At 45.4% G+C, this 20489-nt stretch overlaps 2 long non-coding RNA genes across 7 annotated transcripts in view; both read left to right on the forward strand.

The window, feature by feature from the left end:
- Positions 1-476: 476 nt before the first annotated feature.
- The window catches only part of LOC310894529, a 114682-nt gene continuing 94669 nt past the window's right edge, over positions 477-20489 (forward strand). For 3 of the 6 annotated variants that reach the window (XR_014579987.1, XR_014579988.1, XR_014579989.1), the window contains exon 1: positions 478-2952. This is a non-coding gene — a long non-coding RNA (uncharacterized lncRNA). Of the gene's footprint in view, positions 2953-20489 lie in introns of all 6 variants that reach the window. The other 3 variants (XR_014579985.1, XR_014579986.1, XR_014579990.1) reach the window with 2 other exon arrangements.
- On the forward strand, positions 13762-14325 carry LOC310894530. Its single transcript, XR_014579991.1, has 2 exons — positions 13762-13861; positions 14132-14325. It is a non-coding gene; the product is annotated as an uncharacterized lncRNA (long non-coding RNA).

Below are 20489 nucleotides of genomic sequence, written 5' to 3' on the forward strand. Positions count from 1 at the left end.
GCAATGTATATATATAATATATATATCAAAGTACACATGCACATAGATTATAAAATATGTTTGTATATGTATATTATAAATATCCTGTGATATCACTACTCTACGCACTAAATTTACACTAAAACCTCTGTTGCAGGTAAAAGCGAGGGGTTGAGACTGTGCACTGCAATGATTTCATGATTTCTTCAAGCACAGTGTGCTGCTTCTCACCCAGGCCTGTGATGGGGCAGGATTTGGCTGCATTTTTTCCCCCAAAGTGATATTTTATTTTATTTTATTTTATTATTTTATTTTATTTTATTTTATTTTATTTTATTTTATTTTATTTTATTTTATTTTATTTTATTTTATTTTATTTTATACTTCACTCTACTTTACTTTACTTTATTTTAAATGTTGATAACAACAGACAAAACATACAATACGGGGAAATTTCTGGGGCCTGACTAGGCTCAGGTTAGGAATATCCCACGCTCTCTGACGCTCGATTTCTCTCGTTAGCAAAGGGCTTGGTGCTCTCACCCCCTGCTGGAGCAAGATGCCTTCTCTGCGCTGCACAGGAGCAGCTCCTGGGGGCTGTGTAAGGGGATCAGAATTTGGGCAGTCTGCACCTCTTCTGCAGGCTGCTGCTTTCTTCTGGTCATGGCTCAGCCTGGCCTCTCCCTTGTGCAGAACGATGGTTTATGTTACTGGATCAGTGCCGGTTGGCCAAGCACATCTCTTCTGGCCCTGTGTGCTGGTTTCCCGTGGCATTCCTCATCTTACCCCTTCTCCAGGGCATGTGTGCTCACTAAGATCACTGAAAGAGCACAGATCACCCAAAGAACACTGGATGCTGGGGGGGTGGAGGTTTGTGGTCGATCATTACATTCCTTTGGTGACCTGCTACAGGAAGAGAAAGTGCACCTAGGCAGGAGGCGAAATGTTCTTGTGTTGAAGCTGTAGATCTGAGGCCCACCATAAACTTTCTCCTTTGTGAGAAGCATCTTTAGGACCTCCTTTATGGAAGACTTGCCCAAACCCAGCTGCTTCTGCAACAAACCACCCCACACGTGCCTGCCTTGGCAGACTGAAAGCAGAAGGCTCGGAAGGCCACATGCCTATAGCTAAGGCCGGATGGGGCCCAGACACTGTGAGACAGTCCCAAAGCAGTCCTAAAGCCTGACTGGGTGCAAACTGTGGTGTATGGTGGCCATGGTGGTGTCCCAGCAAGCAGGTACCACAAAAGCACCACAAAATTACCACAAAAAAGATCTTCACTACTTGATTGACTGCTGCTGAGCTTGTGAGTATTCTTTCTGCCTTTTCCTTGACAAATCTGGTTTCTGCCTCGTTTGTCTTGTTCTGAACCCATCAGTGTTAGGTTGCATTGATGTTGGCCTGTGCCTTTCACTGGTTTCTGCTCCTCCCTGTCCTTCAACTGCTTCTGCCCCCGCTGCTGGCCTAGGCCCTGGCCTTGCTCTTCACGGGGCACAGATGTCGTGGGCTTCACCACAGGACCTGCCCAGGTCCACTCTGACCCTAACTCAGAAGTACTATGAAGTGTCAGTATTAAAGGCCCCAACCGAGTTAGGAGAGCTCTCGCCATGGCCGTAACAAAATCAGTGGTGAAAGTAAGTTTCTGAGAGGTTTGCAATGAAACCATAAATGGATCCAACAGTACAAGGAGGAAAGTGAAGCAAAGCAGGCTGCATAATAAAGAGGTCCAGTGAATCGAATAGATCAACTTGTGAATCAGTACATGCATGGATTTTAGAGATAAACTGCACAAGGAAAATAAGTGAAGGTATTTGAGCTCAGATCTCCTGTGCTGGGGAACTGTTTTCTCACTTTAGTTGTCTCATACACTACAAGCTGTCTCATGTGCACTTTAATAAATATTTTGCAACATCTGATGTTTGTGTGGGTATATATATATAATGTATACATTAAATAAAAACCAGATGTTTGTAACGGACAAACTATTAATTGCAACTCCTGAGGGAAAAAAAATGGTCGTTATGGTAATGGTTGGTCTGCAACAAAACATCTGATTTATATAATAATATATTTCTATGATTTTGTTCAGAAAATCAAATGTCTGTAGCAAGCAAAGTATAAGCTACAATTGCATTTCTAGGAATTTAGGAACTGCTAAGCTCACTTAGACCTATGAGTCTTCTAGCCCAGGATTTTGACATTGACCAGAGCGGGGCGGTCAGAGTGCGTTCCAAGAAACCCTGCAACAAGCAGTTAGGTTATCCCTTATCTCCAAAAAAGTTTCCATTCCTCCCTCTGTAATTAGAGGTTAGCTAACGCCTCAAATCATGAGAGTTTATATCTTTCCTGAGACCTCATTTCAAAAATAACTTTAAATATTTACTGCCGTAACTCTGGTCGTGCTTGTTACGAAAGTCCAATCGTGGCTGGAGTTTTGCCAGGGTTTTATTATCTCTCAGCTTCATCCCATTTTCCTGCTGCATGATGATCTAAGGGTGGGTGAGAGCAATGATTTATACGATAACCCAAAAAAAGAATGGTAGCTGTTTTGGGAAATTGTCAGAAAGCAACTAACTTTTCCTATATATAGTTTTTTCCATGTCATGTAACTCACTGCAGCAGGAGCACAGGCTTTGGCGCTGCGCGGCGAGCCGTGGGTTTCCACCCTGATGGCTCTGTGTTGGTGGAGATCCTGAGGCCGGGGCCCTCCTGCCAGCTGTGATGTGCTGCTGGCCCGGAGCCACCCCAGGTGCTGGGGTCCGAGACCTGGTCTGGAGCAGCCCCTTCCCCATTGCCTTCCCTTTCCTCTCTCTTCATGCACTCAGGGTCGATCTCCGGGGCAGAGCTGCAAGCGTTGGTCTGCAGGGTGCAGACAAGAGGACCGGCGAAGACCCAGGCACGGAAATATTGGGGCTGTGAAATTTTGGAAGGCCTGTGAACAGCATGCTGGGGAGCTCGTGCAGCCTGGAGCAGGTGAGTTGGGCCATCACAGAGGCAGATGTGGCTGTGGTGGGTGATCTGGCCACATTTGGAACAGAGGTGAGGCAGGTTAAGATGAGGATGCCAGCACGTGGTGATGTGTGATGGGCTGGACTCGCCTGGTGTGACTGGAGATGTGTGGCCTAGCTGCGTGCACACACCCAGCAGCTGCTTTTTTGATAACTCAACAGCCAAATGCCATGCTTGTGCTCAACATGGTACCAACAGAAGACCATGGCCATGTTTTCTGTATGAGCCATGGTTTGCGGCACTACTCAACAGATGCCTGAGAGCCGCCTCATTGAAGGGAAGCTGTAGTCAAGGCATGGCATGATGCTGGTTCACATGCAATGGAGAAAATGTAGCCGGCAAGTCCTCAGGGTACAGAGCCTTTCAGAGGAGCCCTCACCCCTCTGGGCTTAGCCTCGTGGGGTTTGGAGTGGTCTCTGTCAGGCTCATTATTGCCTGGATGAAAGAGAGGCACTGGGATAATGAAAAAGGGTTCTGGCGGGATGATAACCTCACCCTAGACTCCCTGTTAGGAGTTAGTAATCTTGCTGATAAACTACCTGCCCTGATGTTATCAGTAGGGATCTCAGTGTTTAAAGCTGGATTGATGTCGTGGAGTTCTGTTTCCTCCTCACTCTTTTCACAATGGTAAGGCATTGATGTTTGGCTGGGATAAACTGCTGTATTCCACAGCCATGCGTTTTTGCTTTTGTTGTTTGTTTATTTGTTTTTATATGTACTAATAGCAGGCAATATTTTAAATGAATTACCCCATTCAGGAGGGAATATTGAAATTGGGTGTTAAGCAGTGATTTTGCAAAGAAGGAAATAGGATCTGAGCTCTTCCCAGGCTGAGGGAATATTTAAACCTGGATCCATCCTTTCCCATCCCTCTCTTCGTGGTCAAAGGTGGTGAATAGAAAGGAAAGGAAATTTAATCCAACTCTGAAAGTTCAGTAAATATTCAGTGAATAAGCTATCCACTGTAAGAGTGGCCTTGCATTTGCTTGAAAAATTCGTATGCACTTTCCAATGTTAATCATACTAATGTGTGCATCTTTAGAAAGCAAAGCTGGCCATGTCTTTCTAAAAATCTGGTAACAATGTCTGTGTGTTCATTTGTATTCAAGTGGTACCTCAGGACCTTTGATTTAATTTTAGGAGATGTATAAAAAATAAGAAATAGGGTTGCTGTTCTGGTGCTTAGATCAACACAATTAGAGTGGCTATATGTTGAGATGCAAGGTGGAACAGAAGAAACAAATGAACTGGAAGAATAGTCACGAAATGAAGAAAGTTCCCCAGGAAAGATCATATCCTAATTCAGCTAATTGTTGTCTTCTGGACATGACTCAGTGTCCCCAAGTGAACCAGGCATTGTGGTGTGATTTAAAGTAGGGTAATGAGGCCATGTGGCTATTTTTGATGAAAAGTTTGCTGAAAGGTGGGAAAAAGCTGTGTGACTCAGCAAAGCTCTGTCTCGCAGCTCCCAGAGGTGGGGAATGGTCTTCTGGGTGCCTTGTGACCCCCTGTCTGCCTCCCCAAAGACCTCGAAAACAAAGGCAGGCACCACAGCTCAGTGCTGGAGGGGACGCTCAAGAGCAACAGTAAGACTACTCGCGGTGTTTTTTTATCCCATCTTAGCTATTGCTTAAAACCACACTTACTCTTCAGGCTTCGTTTATTGCTCTAGCAGGCAATTTATCCGAATGAGCAGATAGCACAGTGCTCTTTTCTTCCAGCTACAGCTGATTCGGATGCTATTAGTGTCTCTGACTGCTCGAAATTGCTCTTTGCCGGTTGCAGCGCCTGGTGCCTTCCTGCACGCAAGCGCCGGGGCTGGTGCAGCTGAAGCATGGGACTTTGGCCATCGTCCCCAGTGTTCCTGACGGAGAGGCTGAGGTAGCACACATAAACCCTTCCTCATGCATTTAGATGTCTTCATCAGCAGAGAGCACCGTTTGGGAAAGAGACGTTTAAAAATCTCTTTGTTGGGTTTATAGGTGCTTTAAAGCCACTTAGTCATTTGATAGCAGGTTAAAATTAGTCCATACAAGATCAAGCATCAACACACTCTTTTCCCAAAGCTCCTTATTAGCATTGATTTTTCAGTCAGGAGAATAGTCAAGTAGTGGAAAATTAAATTAATGATACTGCAGTCTGTACGGCTTGCCTGGAAATGCCTGGCGTCTTGTGCAGGGACCTTATCACATGGTTTTCCATGACACGAAACCTAAAGATTCAGCAACATGAACACTAAAAAGTCATTCCAGTTTTTAAGGCATTATTTTGACTGCAATGAAAGATCTTCTCCCCTCCTCTGTCTTTCATTTCTGTAACAGTCAGTGGCTGAAATAACGTGACCCTCATTATTCAGAACTTCACTTAGATAACATCCTGGTGATTGTGGTTGCCAAAATCATGAGTGTGCTCAGAAATCGTACATTGATTCTTTCTGAAACAAACAAATAAACAAACGAAATAAAAACAGTAGAAATTAATCATGGTAAAAAACAACAACAACAACAAAACAAAACACACACACACACACAAAAAAACAAACAAAGTCTAGGTGGGAGGAAATCTCTGCAAAATGGTGTGCTGGGAAGACGGGGTGCGTTCCTAGCTCTTGCGTCTTACTGCTTGGCTGTGGCCAACAAAAGGCCAGGTGCAACATTAGTTGGGATTAACATGACTTTGTGCCCAGCAGCAGTGGCAGCTGGAGCAGAGGGAAGGGAGGAGGTATCATGGCCAGGACAGAGCTTGCCCTGTGCTCCTCGTGCTCCTGGGCAGTCAAAGATGGATGCGCTGGCACTTTGCAATATGCAATGGAAGGAATTGGTTGTTGAAGAGATGAAGATGAAGGTGCCTTAAGGGTAGTGGGTTCCCCCAAACACCTTTACTTCTGGCAAGTCTTTTTGCATTGGACTAAGCAGACCTACCCTCAAGTACGTCAAAGCAGGAGTCTCGTCTAAGCTCTCTATGTAGAGAGACGTAGAGAGACATTTTCCTCCACGTTGATTCATCCTATCATATGATGGTTAGGCAGACAAGATCAATGACTTTCTGAAGGCAACTGTGACTACAAGGAGAACCTAGGTGGCCACAGTCATTCCTTAGATAATTCAAGTGATATCATATCAATCCTGGTTTTCTATTACTACCTTTTGCTGAAGAGACAAACTTAAACCAGCACAGGTATATGGTGTACACTCATGGCACTGACACTTCACTTGTAAGGTATCTGCAGGACCAAGGAGGTGACAAAACAGTGGTGAAAATACATTTCAAACAGCAGGGACTGGATAGCCTGAAGTGGGTGGAGCAGGTGATTGGACCATAGAACTTTTTGAGGAAAAATCTGCAGAACAGCTTCATTTGTACCAGTTTATGACTGCTGGGAGGTGAATGAAATCAGCAGAACTGGACTCTTGTGCTAAGCTGTGATCACAGACTGTATGGTGACAAAATGTACAACAGCAAAGACAAAAATTTAATCACAACCTTTTTCCTGCCAATTGACCGGTTACGGGTGTTCTCCATAGGCACTGCAGACCACCTGTTGATATATGAAAAGTCCTTTTTTTTTTTTTTTTTTTTGGACATAAAACATTTATTTCATGGACACTGTTTAAGTTACTCCTAGCCCATCACTGCTTGTTCCATATGTTCCAGGCTGAAAACTACTGGTTTAGAAGATGTTTAGGGATTGGACCTGTTCATCCCTTCAGAGGGGGACCCCAAGGCTTGTGGTAGAGCTTCTGAGGTCACTTCTTTGAAGGAGCAGGCCTGAAGGTGACCGTACAGGCACTGTAGTAAGGCGCCAACCATGTTTATTAACTATCAGTGGGGTATCAGCTGGAAATAATCCCTACATCTCCCCATTTATTTATTTTTGCTTCCGGGTTTTCTCTTGGAGTGGGGATGCAAGTTTTCAAAGTCAAATTTTGCCTTGTAGGGAAGAAAAAAAAAATAAAAATCTTTCTAAGTGTTGTTTCTTGGGATTTTAGTGTGCCAGGCTGGGGCCCTTGAGGAGGATGTGACCGTCTGTCTCTGCAACCTTGTTAGATCTCCTTCTGCCTCTCCCCAAAAGCATGTGTTTGAGCACTGCAGGAACATCATGTCATCAACACCGTAGCAGCCAGTTACTTTATCCTATTCAGTGCCATCATTTCATAAATCAGATCAGAGGATGACACTGGGTCATTCTGTCCTGACTGAAGTGATTAAGTAGATCTGTGCTATTAACTGCAGTTATCTTCTGAAAATGTCAGACTGCCTGCCAAGATCTTGACGTGAGTTAAATAAGCATCTGCTGGCTGAGGACTCGAGCTCTGGATGGGAGGCAAAAACCCAGGGCTCGAGCAGCCTCCCCAGCCCTCCAGATCCCACATTTGGCTGCCCCTCGGTGTTTTGGTTCTGCGCACAAAACTCATGTGCCCAGCAGTTTTATCCCAGCTGTATAGGTTTTGTCCTGGTGAGGTATCATGTAGCTGGTGTGAGGAAATTAAGTATTATTTTAAAAATACTTTTTCTGTGTATTTACCATATGAAATCAGTGTCTCCCTCAGATATCTGGCAAGTATCGTGGCTCTGTCAGATATTTTGGAGAAAGAGCCTTGGCACTGACACTAAATGCAGTACGAGAAAGCCTGGAGAAGAGAAATTGCTGCTTTAAGGAGGGAGGATGTCCGCAGCATTGCAAAATGGCACAGAAAGCACATAGGCACAGCTCTTACTGTGGGCTAGGATTGGATTAACATCCCCTCAGCAGTGCTGTGAACCACCTCCTGCCTGTCTGGGGGTCGCTCAGGCCCTGTTAACCCCCCTGCAGCAGTGCCAGCCCTTCGCATCCTTCACCCACAAATGGCTGCTGGCTCCCACGGTGACTCTCTGACAATTCCTTTAGGATCTGAGGGAGGTAAAGCACTAGGAAGCCTGCACTGTTGGAGAAAAAATAAATAAATAAAAAAAATAAAATAAAATAAAATAAAATAAAATAAAATAAAATAAAATAAAATAAAATAAAATAAAATAAAATAAAATAAATAAAATAAAATAAAATAATAAAATAAAGGTGACACAGGATGTTTGGGAAGACAGAGTGTTAGAGATTCCCTTCTGTGTAAGTGGTGTGTGCACACATAGGTGGATGGATACTTTTGCTTCAAGTGAGTATACAGACGCAAAGTCATGGCTTACAAACCTTTACCTAGCTTAGAAAAGGGCCACTCATGTTCCCAACACACAAAAACACAATTGATGATGATTTTTGTGTATCATTTAGTTTCCTAGAACTGTTTTGCAGGTATATGTGGATGCTGCAAAAGTATAAAAGGAGACTCTTTATAGCAGAATTGCTTTTTGCTTAGCTATCAGAAAGGCAGGACTCCCAGGTTTTATTTTCCTTGGACTTCTACCATTATCTTGGTTATGGCACTGAACCTCCTCCCGTTAGCTTTCTCACCAAAGCAGGAATTCCTTTGGCCCCGGGAGGCTGCAGGGAGCAGAGCAGACTGGTGGGGCAGCAGGGGAAGGGTGATTTGTGGTGTTAGGCCGGTGCCTGTGTCCTGTCCCTGGGCAGCTTGCTAATTTAGTTTTGCTTCCAGTGAAAGGATCCAAAATTGTGGATAACTGGGAGAATGTGTTCCCCTGCAGGTGGTTAAAGGGGCTGCATCAATGGAATATTAGGGCAGAGAACCAGGTGTCTTTAGTTTATCAGCCTTTGGCTGTTCACTGAAAGGCACTTTTACGTTCCTATAATTTCTGCTTTATAAGGAAAATTGTATAAAGCCAGGCTTTTAGACCAGCTCCAGGAATGTGCCATTCAGTCCCCATTTAACTGGCTGTGGAGGTGCAGGGACACCTCTGAAGGTACTGCCGCAGCACAGCAAAGGGCCAGCAGCATTCAGAGATGTTTAGATGGGCTCCTTGCCACTGAATACTCCAATGTGATTTCCTTACAAAACTCGGGTATTGAATAATTCTCGTTTACAAGGGTATTTCTGGCACCATTGCTGCAAGAGCATCTCAGCTTTAGAACAAAGGGTGGCCGTGGGACGTGGGAAGGATGGGGGCAGCAGCTCTTCCAGCCCACCCTGTGCTAACGGGGGTCTCCCAGGAGTCCTAAAAGATCTCAGGCACATTTCTTTCCTGCTCGTGCAGGGCTGTGCCGGGAGGCTTGGCCCCGTGTGGGCTGGTGGCAGCGGCTGCAGGCGTTTCCCTCCCTGCAGGCTGCAGCCATATGGGCGCAAGGACACGGGCGGCTCTTGCAGCCTGTGGTTTTGCTGCAGCTGGCTCCTTCCCTTTAAAGTTTTGATTGCCTGAGATAACACCCAAGCTCGGCAGCGGCGTGGCAGTGACGGTCCTTTGCTTGTTGGCTGTAACAATTTATTTGCCTGTTTATCACCCACCCCTCTAATACCTTAAACACAAGGTCAGGAGAAGAAAAGCTTTAAAAAGCCCCTTTTATGGGCTCGAGTGAAAATCAGTGCCATCAGCCACATTATCCCAGCAGGATGTTAGACCTCAAATTCTTATGTGGAGTTTTAAAATAAATTCCCAAAATAGGACATAGTTCAAAATTGTTTAATTTTCAAATGCTTTTCACTGAATTTTTGCATAAATTCTTCGGCATTTGCAGAAAGTGAAAACGGTTGTGTCACATCCTCAGCTGCTGCAAACTGGCACGATGCCACTGAAGTCAAAGGGGGAAGGATAATTTACATCAGTTGAGGTTTTTGGCATTGGGAAGTGGCGAGGAAGGGACACAAATGATTTCCCCACATGCCCCATAGTGAGTGACCTGCTGCATCCAACTTCTGCACAACAGGTTTATCATTTTCTTTTGCTACTTGGCACTTTGAGTCTAAGCCCTTTTCCCCACTTCCTCCTGCCAAAAACGAAATACAAGAAATGAGTCAGGTCTCCCTCGCTCTGGATGTATCTCAAAATCCCTTGGAAATAACGTTACTGCATTCTAGTAATAGTTGGCGGGGACTTTTTCCATCCACAGCGTATGGCTGCTAATTATGGGCCTGGCTGTCAGTGGGATTGGAGAGCACCGCACATCTTCGTGTTATTAATTTCCATCACAATTTGGGGTGGCAGATGCTGCTCTGCGAAATGTTACAAAGAACCCCAAAGTTCCCTGGAAGGATTTTTTTGCTCGTGTTAGGGGCTTTAACAAAGACATGTGTATATATTTATTTTCTTTTCCCTCTTTCCTTGGCTCGTCATGAACATATCTTCTCCTCTGAAGTTCTTGGAAAAATGTATTTATTGACCATGAAATTGCTTTTAACCATGCTTGTATTTCCTTAAAGGCATCCACCCACCAATTATTTTTCGCTGCTTCCTCCCCTCCATTTCTTTGCTGGCCACAAGCACAGTCATTCCCTGCCTCTAACATCAGTGAGATCTGAGGGTAAGTCTGAAGTTGGTGCAAATTTCCCACTTTTTCACTGACTTCTCTGGGAAGAAGGGAGGACATTATGCATGAGCTGTGAGTGTCCCTTAGCCTCCCATATGAGTAAAAATATTTTGTGTGGGTTCAGGCACCATGGTGATGGAGCACAAATGGAGCTTCAACATGGAGAAGTGGAGCAGGGAACTGTGGTGTTCTGGAAGCCAGTAGCTTGCCCTTCACCTGTGAAGCTGCTTTGCACCTTGCCACCATCACAAATTCTTGCCTTTTTCATACCAAAATGTGTGCTCTTACAGGGGAGAGCAGAGCAGCCTGATTTGCTCCTCACAATCTGCCAGTGTCCCACAGGTGGGACCTCCTGAGGGTGCTTGGGTGATGGGGAGAGGAGGTGAAGGAAGAGGGTTGAAGCCAAGGGAAATCTGCATACTTCAGCCTCTCTCACCCGGCTGATCTGAGCCACTTTGGCTTCAAGAATTTGGAGTTTGTGGCACAGCAAAGCAAAGCGTTGGAGCCTGGAGGCCCTCCAGGTGTCGCTGGCAGCGAAAAGCTGCAGCAGGTTGCTCCTCCATGCTCAGGTTGACTTGGGAACCCCTCAGAGCCACAGGCATCCTCAGACTGGTTCGCATGAAATAATGAGCTGTTTTGCTGCATTCAGATCATGTGTACACCATATGCCATGGCTGAGGGGAAAGCGAGTAGTTCTGGGTTAAACTATAGCCTTTTGGCATGCTTTCTTCCCTCCTCCCGTCCTTCCCCCAAACCAAGAGCCTTTTCCACTCTCCTGCCCTTAACTTGAGCTTTGCAGGGCACCAGAGAGGAGAACACGCTCACTTTGTATGGTGAATTAATGGGTTCAAACGGTCACCTTCCACAGCAGAGTCGTGTGGGAAAGAAAACCTGTGTCAATGTGAAACATGTGTGCGCCTGTCCGAGGACGAGGCATCTGATTCATAAATCAGTGGCAGGGAGGTAAGGAGAGATGTGTGGGTTTGGTAACAACTGTCAGGCTTAAATGGTGCATTTTACTCTTTTTCATCTTAAGTCTCCCAAGAAGATCATATTATTGACTAGTATGTTTTCTCTCTGGTGCTGCCCGGAGTTTAAAGCATCCAGAAGGTCAGCGTGTTCCCGTTTCATGTCGTCCCGCGATCCCTGGTGATGCTTTGTGCACACGAGTATGTCAGGGTCTGCAGGGCATGTGTTTGGAGGCCTGAAGAAAGGCTGCACAAGCTGTCCGAGTGCTGCGTCTCGCCCACCACGTTAGGGCTGGTTGCAGCGTGTTGATGCTGCAGTGAGCAGGATGCAAGGAGACTGAAAAATTACTTATCTATGCTGGGAATATTTCCACCAAGGACACATGAACGTGGCTTAGGGGAGGTTAAAGAGAATATATGGTCCTGCTTGTATCAACTGCGACTTCAGTGACAAGTCAGACTGAACTTGCAGCATCTTTTTGTGCCAGGCAGGGAATTGTCCCACTACAGCCAAACCTGCAGCCTGCTGATGATTTGTCCCAAGAAGCTGTCTGCGTACCTAGTAGCTGGCAGCTCTCAGAGATGGGGTTAACGTGGGTTTGAGATCCAAAAAATTGACTGATCCCATAGTTTGCAGGATCTCCTCTTCTCTAGGGTGGTTTTGGGTTAGTTATCACAACTACAGCAGGTTCGGAAGTGGAGGTGAACCCCAAACCTAGGGTGCTGACCTTGCGCATGGAGGGGCAGGCTAAGAAGGGAAGACCTGGTCTAGGTCAGAGATGAAACAGGTGGAAAGAAATACACACAGTTTGAAGAAAGATAGCAAATCTTTCTGATTTCTGATTTTTTTTTGGAAATGCTTCACTTTTTACCCATTGCATTAGCAGTCCCTGAGTGTTGCTTTCTGGGCTGAGGAAGAGGAAGACCATGCCCAAGCAAACTGCACCGTGCCTTCTCCCACACCACAAAGATCAAATGGGTCCAGCCAAGGCTCTGCAGTTCCTGTTTACTCCATATAAGACGTTTCCAGTCCCGTCGGCATTCATGGTAGTTCCTGTGGCTCGTCCTCGATAACTAACTCCAACTGGCACAGCTGAGACATCAGCGAGATGAATCCTTGGAGAGCAGCCAGCTCTTGCTTTTATTTTGCACTTGTGTTGCTGATGTCAAACCTTTGAACAAGGCCTCAGGCCCCCATTGCTGCGCAGGGCAGACAAACACAAAGAGGGGGCTCTTGTCTTGTGGGGAGGACAAGAAGTCGCAAGAGCTCCAAAGGGATGCCAGACTGCGAGCGTCTGTTGTGGTCCAAGCCGCTGCTTGTTTCCTGCAGTGACGCAAGCCTGTGTCAGTCCTTTTGGCTGGCTGAGCATGTGCGAAGGGAGATGTTAACCTCCCTGGTGTTCCTCTGCCTGTTCGTGCGCACGTGTTTGCGCAAACCAAGAAATGACGTGCTTGATTCAAAGATTTCTGGGTGGGGTGGTTTGGTCTGCGGGATGCTGGAGGTCTGAACCAGGCACTGTTGGGCTGGAAACCTCTGAATGGTGATGTGGAGGGGGCATCTCACGTCACTGAGACTAGCAGAGGCTGCGCCTTAAACTTCTGGAGCTCAAACTTCTGGAACTTCTCATCTCTGCTCTCTGGGGACAGCAACAGGGCCCAAGGGGATGGCATGGAGCTGGGACAGGGGAGGGTCAGGCTAGGGGTTAGGGAAAGGTTCTGCACCCAGAGGGTGGTCGGGCACTGGGACAGGCTCCCCAGGGCGGTGGTCACAGCACCGAGCATGACAGAGTTCAAGAAGAATTTGGACAACGCTCTCAGACACATGGTCTGATTTTTGGGTGGTCCTTTGAGGACCCGGGAGTTGGACTGGATGATCCTTGTGGGTCCCTTCCAATTTGGGATATTCTATGATTCCCGGCAAGAGCTAAATGCTTGCCATAGACATCTGTAACAGATGTGGGGAAAAAATAGCATACTCTTAAATAGCCAATGATAATAATCATAGCCTTGGATGTAAATAGCTGACAAGTTGGTCAAATCTGGTCAAAAATGGAGATTAGGCTTCATGCTTGTATGACACTGAATTTGCCTCCTGGTCTGCAAGGAGGGAAGAGAACTCTTCATATTGCAATGGTACACACAGTCTTGGGTTTGTAAGTGATCTACATGTTTGTCAAAATGAATAATTTAATCCTCAGTACTTCAGCAGCTTCTTTCCCATGTAGTAACAACACACAGCTCTGGTTTTGTTGCAGTCTATGTTCTTGAGGTGTGCGGCAAGGGCAGGATTGTGTTGTGTGAGAGAAGCGGTTGTTGGTTGACTGTGCGCCGCCTTACTGAGCGTTAATGATTGAACACCTACCTGCACTGCACATGCAAAAGAATTGATTGTTTCCAGGATATGCTGTAGAACTTGCTGTGTTCCACGTGACACTGATCGGTCCCTTCCTGTCCCTGACATAGTACAGCTCCTCGAAGGCACGACACTGTTCCTGTAAGTAGAAGCAACTCCTGTTGATTTGGCTGGTGCAGGAGTAATACTTTGTATACTAAACCTTTATCTTTTTGAATGAAAAATTCCATTTTCTCTGTGGAAATAAGAAATTTAGTACATGTAAACTCTTCCAAATGAGGTTGATTTATTTTATGCCTTTTTTTTTGTTTGTTTGTTCTCTTTCCATATAATGAAAACTTGCCTGTGATGAGGATATCTAGATGCTATGGCAGTAATGAGATTTCCTTGGTTTTACTGTGTTTTATACAGGCAGGTGCACACATATTGAAGTTCTGTCTTGACATCTTCAAAAGCCTGTACTGAAGCTAAAATATTTGGCTGAGGTATTTGGCCCTGCAGCTGTGGGGCTCCTGTGCAGAAGAACTCTGCAATGCTGAAGTGGATGTGGCTCGCTTTCAAATGGCTTTTCCAATGGGAACCTTTGCTCTTACATTTGGGAGAGAAGTTTTCTACAGAGCCAAAGCATCATGTGATTTGATTTGCCCAAATGTGGGTTGGAAAATATGAAGAAAATTAGTGTAAATATTTTTCTTGCATGATGATAGATATTTTCCCCACTCGATAATATTGACTTTTTATTTCTTTAAGTCTCAGATGTGATGCTTGAAATATATTATATATATACATCTGCTTTCCAGAGTACATAAAAAATTAGATTCTCTGCTATTATAAATTAATTAAATTACAGATCAAACTAGTTGGAATGTCACTGGAGGTGCAAAATGCTTTTCTCTGCCTTTCTTACTTCTCCAGTATTATTATCTGGCATGACAAATTTCCTACAATTGACCTACCAGCTTTCCACCAGCTAAGTATATGACCAGTCATTCTCCTCAGTGAAAACCAGCCAATCCTTTTTTAACATGGAATTAATGGTGATGAAAATTTACATCAGCAAAGGATTTATCACAGTATTTTACACACAGACTTACTACAGAATTAAACATATTGAAAGGCTCCATAAATACCAAGCATTGTTGATAATCCAAGACTTGAAGTCTTAATTCTGTCCCTTTATAGTTAAGCTGGCAGAGGAGATGCATAAAAGAAAAAGAATTTCTTCCCTTTAGAATATTTTATTTTTTTCTCCAGTAGAAAGAAATGATTTCTTGCAGCAAAAATGTTGATCATGTTAATTGCTGATCTGAGAAATTTAGTATTTTAGGCACAACATTTTTATTGTATGCGACTAAAAGGAATTCTAGTATCCCTAAAGCTTTCCTTTTTTTTTTTTTTTTTTTGGCCTTTGCATCTGCTATAAGTAGTCAAGTGTCAAACGCCAATATGCATACAGCCAAATGGGTCAATGAGTCCTCCTGTTGTCTTCTTCACTGGCCCTAAAGCCTTTGTTTCCCATTAATGAGTAGAAGCCAAAGATAATTCACATAGCCTGACACCTGGCTGATTATCTTTGGGACCACCTAAAACTTAAATGAGGGCTTGAAGAGCGTGCGTGTTCAGAACCAGAGGGTCTGTGTGGTCTTGGTGAACCTACTTGGGAAAACTTGACTCTCACAGGAATATTGTGCCTAAAACACATACCTATTTTTTATTAACCATTACTCATTTTTTCAGTTGGATGGATTAAGCCTGCTTACTATTTGGGTAGGTGCTGCTGGTGTCACTACTGTACGTTATTCCCAATTCTTTCCTGGTGCATTTAAAAACACCTTATTTGTGCTCTTGCCATTGGATGTAGGCAACGTCTTATGTAGAGTAATCTCTGGAAAGGTGCAAAAGCAAGCAGTGAGATAAAGGCCACATGCTCTAATTAAGCCAGATCTGGAGACAGTGACTGTCTCTGCACTAATGAGCAAAACCGAGTCCCAAAATTCATGGCTAAACTCTTTATTCTCATCTTCTCTGTCTTGTTGTCTTTGAATGCTAGCATTCCTTATGCTCTTCTATGCTGCCGTAAAATGACTTGTACTACGAATCCTATTTGTTTTGCCTTACCTTGAATTCTTCACCTTCCTTAGCCATGTCCCAGCCTTGTTTGGCTCACGTGGGTCTCCCCTGGTTGGCTCTGTGGTGGTGGTGCTTGGTGGTGTGGTACAGGGCATTGTGTTGGCAGTGGTCAGGCTCCGTGCCCTCAGCCAGAAGGCATCTCCTGCCAGAAGGCATGGTGAGGGGCACAAGAGCTAAGCCATACAGCCAGCACTTCGAGGACAGTGTTCTCTTGAATCACACATGCTTTGCAATGACATCCACAGAAGACACTCATTTCCCCCCTTCCAGTATCACTGAGAAATGGGAAACTCCTCCTTAGCAAAGGCGAGAAACTCCTGCTGGCTCCTACGACACCAAAATGGACAACCTAGAGTTTGTCAGATCGGATGGCAATGAGTGCCTTCCGGCTGCCATCAAAAGAGCCTTGGGGAGCCTGCAAGAAATTCCTCTCCCTTTCTCAGTGGAGAACAGAAAGACATGAGCAAGTGCCTGGAGCTGGATCCCAGCTTCGGCCAAATCAGGACAAGGGTTGGGCTCCCATTCAAAGTGTTCTCACTAGGGCTTGGCTGCCGGGGGTGGATATCTACCAAGACGTGATGGTTGCATGAGCCTTTTGCAATCTTGGCCAGAGATGTAGGGGAGATTGTTCAGTGAAACAGGCCCTTTTGTGAACCAAGAGTATAGAAAGCATTTTCTGGAGATATAGATACAGGTATGGAGGGGAGTAATCACAGAATCACAGAATGGCCAAGGTTGGAAGGGACCTCTGAAGATCATCTACTCTGGAGAAAGAGATACAAATAGTCCAAAAAAAAAAAAATCTTAGGCTGGAAATGAAGATGTTTCTTTATATCAAAAAAAGCTGCTCTAAAAAAGATTCCTAGAGGCGCAAGGAGCTTGTGGGCAGATTTTCCTGGAGGAGGCTGTGGTTCCCCTGCTATTACTGCCTTGTGTAGGTTTTTAAGCAAAGTTTGTTATAAAAGGGATATCTCAGTGTTGACATATGTGACAGCAGTGGATGGTTACCACAGCTTGGCAGAGATGCAGTCGTGTTCGGATGGTGTCAGGGTGATCAGGCAAGGTCCATACAAGACTGAAGGATCCTCCAGCAAAGTTACATCGCTTTTTATGTTACTGCTTGTGGTGCTTTGCACCGCCATTTGCTGTCTCTGTCCACTTAGCTTCACTGGAGGAGAGGCTTTTCTAAAGTGTCCAAGGCCTGCACACTTTGTTGAGTGCCATCCCTCAGAGATATCCTTGTTTCTTTTCCCGGCTTCATTTCCCTTTGGATTGTTGTCCTTTGCCTTCATTCAGTACTGCGTGATGGTACATAGCCTTAGTGGGTCAGAAATAAACAAAAGCTGTTGGCACTTTTGTTGATGTAGTAAAGCTCTAATGATGGTGAGAACCAGGGCAATGAAACTGGGGCAGGTTGGGTTCATTTCATGCTATAGGTACCAGTGTATGTACGTGAACCCTTTCCTTTTTAACATACACTCCCCTTTCAGGCTTTACATTTCTTCAGCATGGTTTGGGGTTAGCTATGGTAGCATATAACTGGTTGACATAGTTTCCACAACTGTGTTGTTTATTCTGCTTCCTAAACGTATTTCTCTGGCATCTTTGCAGTGCTTTAGTGACAAGTTCTCCAAACCCTCACATGGTTCAATCTCTGCAAAGACTGTTCATGAGGCTGGTGGTTTTGTTTGTTTGTATTTGTTTTGTTTTGTTTTGTTTTTTGACAGGTTTGTGCATTCCAAGTGTTTGAAATGTGCTGGTCTTCACCAGTGATTGAATGTTTTGGGGTGTGCAGGGGACCTCAGGGGATGTAGAGACATTGTTTCTTTTTACCCCCATTTTATCTCGATTCCCAAATTAAATAGGCAATGCTATCTGGAGAAAGGAGAGGAGAGGAAAATGTTTTAACTGAAAACAGAAATTTGTCTAATCAGAATTATTGTCTGAACATAACAGCAGCTTTGTTAATCTCTCCTTTATACTTTTATTGTGTGTACTACTAAAGTGTATGCATCTGATTAAAAAAGGATTATCACTTATTATATAAGAATTATGTAGTGAAACAAATAATAAAATTATGGTCTAGACAAACTTTTTTTTTTTACTTTTTTTTTCTCTTTTCCCCAAAGTGATCTCTGGAATATATTAATCAAAGAGAGATTAAAGAAAACAACTCTTCCTCTTCCTCTTCCTCTTCCTCTTCCTCTCCCTCTCCCTCTCCCTCTCCCTCTCCCTCTCCCTCTCCCTCTCCCTCTCCCTCTCCCTCTCCCTCTCCCTCTTCCTCTTCCTCTTCCTCTTCCTCACTCTTGTCTATGTCTCTTTCCACTTTCCTCTCGTTTTTCATGTGATCTTTTAGGTAAAGGGGTAGAGAGCAAACCAAGGCATTTAAAGTGAGAAGCAGGTCTTGCTGCTGGCAGTGGCGGGGCAGCAGGTTAAGGGAAGGTGCAGAAGGAAGCCAGGAGGGACAATTAGGTTCTCCCAGATCTCACAGACTGTGAGATGTTACTTCAAACACTTTTACAGAAACTGATTTTTGATGAGGTGATGACTACAGTCCCTATGAAATATTCTACCAACCATAACACTGATTAGAATCCACTAAAAAAACTAAAGTGAGTTTTCCTTCATTGTCCCAGTGAGAAAACCAACTGCCCAGAAACCTTTCCAACAACCACAGAAGTTAACATCGATTGCCAGGAAGGGATTCATCCTTTAAACAAAATGATTTTGCAAGTTTGCCATTCTTAGCTGTGCATGCCAAGAGAGCTGGGAGCGTGTATCTGCCAGACATCAATGCCAGGCTCAGCTCTGCTTGGGTGCTCTTACTGCAGAGCTGAAGTCCAGCCTTTTGTTTAATCCTTGGGGGTGTCCTGTAAAAGAGACTTTCCCCTTTTGCATCCAGGTAGGGCACTATTTGCTGCCACCCTGGTCCCCATTTGGAGACCTCCTGAGCAAATCCTTTCTGTAGGATTTGGTGTTTGTTGCTATTTTTACGTCGGGGTGGTGCTGCAAAGAGAAGCAGCTGCTGGGTACCAAGGGAAGGGAGGCTGATGTGGGGAAGCACCCATTTTCAGGATCAGGTTAATCACAGGTTTACAGGGGCACGGCTGGCCTTGGCCATGTAGGGCCCCACGCAGGCTCTCACTGATCCGTGCCTCAGTTTCTCCTCATTCCTCAAACAACTGCAATCTTTCCTCCTATGAGCACATAGGGGATTAGAGATGAGTATTCAGCGGCATTAATTCATGGTCTTTGTAAGAGCTCCTTTCCTCTTCACCCCACCCCGCAGCAGTTAAACCTTCACTCTGCCGAAATATAATAAATTACAGGTCTGGCCCCTAACGATTCCTCGTCCGGGAAGCTGGGGATGCGGGCGATTTATCTCCGAATGATTAAACCTGCAGACAAAAAAGGGCGAATTGCCTGAGCTAAATTACTGCCCATGAATTATTCAGCCGACGGGGGCAGCGCTGGGTGGCAGCAAAGGCTGCGGCATGGCGAGGCGCGGACGGGGCTGGGCTGCTCAGGAAGGGGGGTGGCTGCCCTCTTGGGACCCTGAAAGAAGAAATCGGGCAGGATCTGTCCTACAGACAGCAGGGAGGCGGCTGGAGAGAGTGCTGCTTTTGGGGGTGTTTGTCCCTGCCTGGGTAGACCAAGTGCACGTGTACAAGGTGTGCTTGGAGCAGCAGGAGGCTTTGCATCCTCCCCAGGTGCTCAGGGACCTGCCTGCTGCTCAGGGACACTCTTACAGCTTTACTTTTGATGCTTGCTAGTTCATTTCCCCCCAGCTTCAGTGATACTGCCAGCAGGCTGTGCAGGTATTAAGTGGCTTTTGGTTGTAGATGCAAGAGGTGGGGGCTCCCCAAGTCTGCTTCTGCAGGGCTTCAGCCTCTGCTGCTGTTTGAGCCTCATCTCCTTGGCCAGATGCAGGGAGTCGAGGAGTGGGACGTGGTGCTCTGGGGTGGGATCCCTGATACTTGCTCCTATTAACCACAGGACTCCTAATTTTCCAGGGGCTGATGATCAGTGTGTCACACCTGGCACATGAGGTTGCACAGCTCTGCAACGAGCATTGCTGGTGCCCAGCCTCTGCTGGCCCTCCTGGTGTCCCAGGTGCCCCCATGCTGCCCCAAACCCCTATGACCCTTTTCTCTGCAGGGTAACCACGCTGGGAGCAATGCTATCCTTTAAACTCACTGGACTGAGAAACGTAGGTACAGGGGGCCCAGATGAATGAGCTCAGATGTTTGCCTTCCGTTCTGCTCCTGAGCAGGGCGTCCACCGCACTGGTGCTGGGCAGCAGAGGGAATTTACCCTATGATTGCTCTTTTGCTAAGTCTCCCCCCCAGGTCTTGACTGCAAAGCCCTAGAAAACTTAGCGGGGTGAGCCAGAGTTTTGATAAAGTGGCAACAAAAATTTGAAAGTTTTTGTTTTCTTTTTGGACAACCCAACAAAAGCTCCACACTCAGACTGTGGCAGAATCACCTTAAATCTTGTCCTTTAGGCCCCTTCTAGCCCTGTGCAATGTAAGACTAGGGCAGAGGCGCGTGCAAGTGCTAAGAAATGAGTGCTGCAGCCCAGATCACTGAAATAGGATTATTTGGCAGCCTAAAAATCTGATTGCCTGCCACCTGTAAG

Source organism: Anser anser, assembly GCF_964211835.1.
Source record: "Anser anser genome assembly, chromosome: 2".
Classification (NCBI taxonomy): Eukaryota; Metazoa; Chordata; class Aves; order Anseriformes; family Anatidae; genus Anser; species Anser anser.